The following is a 1,443-nucleotide window of genomic DNA, read 5'->3' on the forward strand; positions in this document are numbered from 1 at the left end:
TTAGGTGGAAATTGACTTCTCCGTGTTTTCTGTTCACCCAGGTCGAAAGAATCGGTATTAGTCTATGTGTCCATCTACCGTTCTCCGTCGTGTTCCACTCCTGTTGCCACTTAGCCAATGACTCCACTCTCACAACTTTCCGTACTCTTCCGGCTTCTCTCTGCCTGTAGCACTCACTGTCCTCCGCCAGGGTGATGCCGATAGGGATCATACCGGCGATAACGCATACTGCTTCCGACGAGATGGTTCTGTACGCACTCACGACTCGCATGGCCATGAGCCGGAACGTACTGCTCAGTTTCCTTTGGTTCTGCTTCGTTTCCAGCGCTGGAACCCAGGCTGGACCTCCATATCTCAGTATCGATGATGACACGCTGGCCAGAAGACGCCTCTTGCTACTGCTGGGACCAGCGTTGTTCGGCATGATTCTAGCTATCGCGTTGATGGCCTTCGAAGCCTTCTCACAGGCATATTCGACGTGGCTGTTGAAGTTTAGCCGGTCATCGATCATCACTCCCAGGTATTTTAACACACGCTTCGAGGTTATGGTGTGCTCCCCGACGGTGATTTCCGCCCGCTGTACCGCTTTACAGTTACTGACCAATAACACTTCCGTTTTGTGGTGGGCTATTTGCAGCTTCGCTCCTTTCATCCAGTTACCAATCATGTCGATTGCCTCGGTTGACAACACTTCCACCTCTTCCAGCGTCTCGCCTGTTACCGTCAAGACGACGTCGTCCGCAAAGCCAACGATCTCAACTCCTTTGGGCAGTTTCAGCGTTAGCACGCCGTTGTACATCCCGTTCCAGAGCGTTGGACCAAGGATGGAGCCTTGTGGAACTCCCGCTGTGATCCTAATCGATCTCTGTCCCATGTCTGTCTCGTAGACTAGAACCCGGTTCTGGAAATAACTCCTCAGGATCCTGCACAGGTAGTCAGGGACCCTCATTCTATGCAGTGCTTCGGCGATGGCCTCCCAGCTGGCGCTGTTGAACGCATTCTTGACGTCGATCGTTATGACGGCGCAATATCGATCTCCTCTCCGCTTCTGTTTGGACGCCTTTTCAGCTCTCTCGACCACTGTCCGAATTGCATCCACCGTCGATCTCCCTTTCCGGAATCCGAACTGCCTCTCCGACAATCCGTGCTCACTCTCCGTGTATTTCGTCAGCCTGTTTAGGATGATCCTCTCCAAGAGTTTTCCGAGTGTATCCAGCAGGCATATAGGCCTGTATGATGCTGGATCCCCCGGCGGTTTTCCTGGTTTCGGCAGCAACACTAGCTTCTGTATCTTCCACCTGTCAGGGAAGTGACCCTCGTTCAGGCATTTCTGCAGCACCATCCTGAACATGTCCGGGGATGACTGGATCGCCGCTTTCAACGCTACGTTGGGGATTCCATCCGGACCGGGAGCTTTCTTCACCTTCAATCCTTTCGCCACTA

Source organism: Ochlerotatus camptorhynchus, unplaced genomic scaffold (genome assembly GCF_037179485.1).
Source record: "Ochlerotatus camptorhynchus isolate MF236.1 unplaced genomic scaffold, CSIRO-AGI_Acam_v1.1 ptg000320l, whole genome shotgun sequence".
In the NCBI taxonomy this organism is placed as follows: Eukaryota; Metazoa; Arthropoda; class Insecta; order Diptera; family Culicidae; genus Ochlerotatus; species Ochlerotatus camptorhynchus.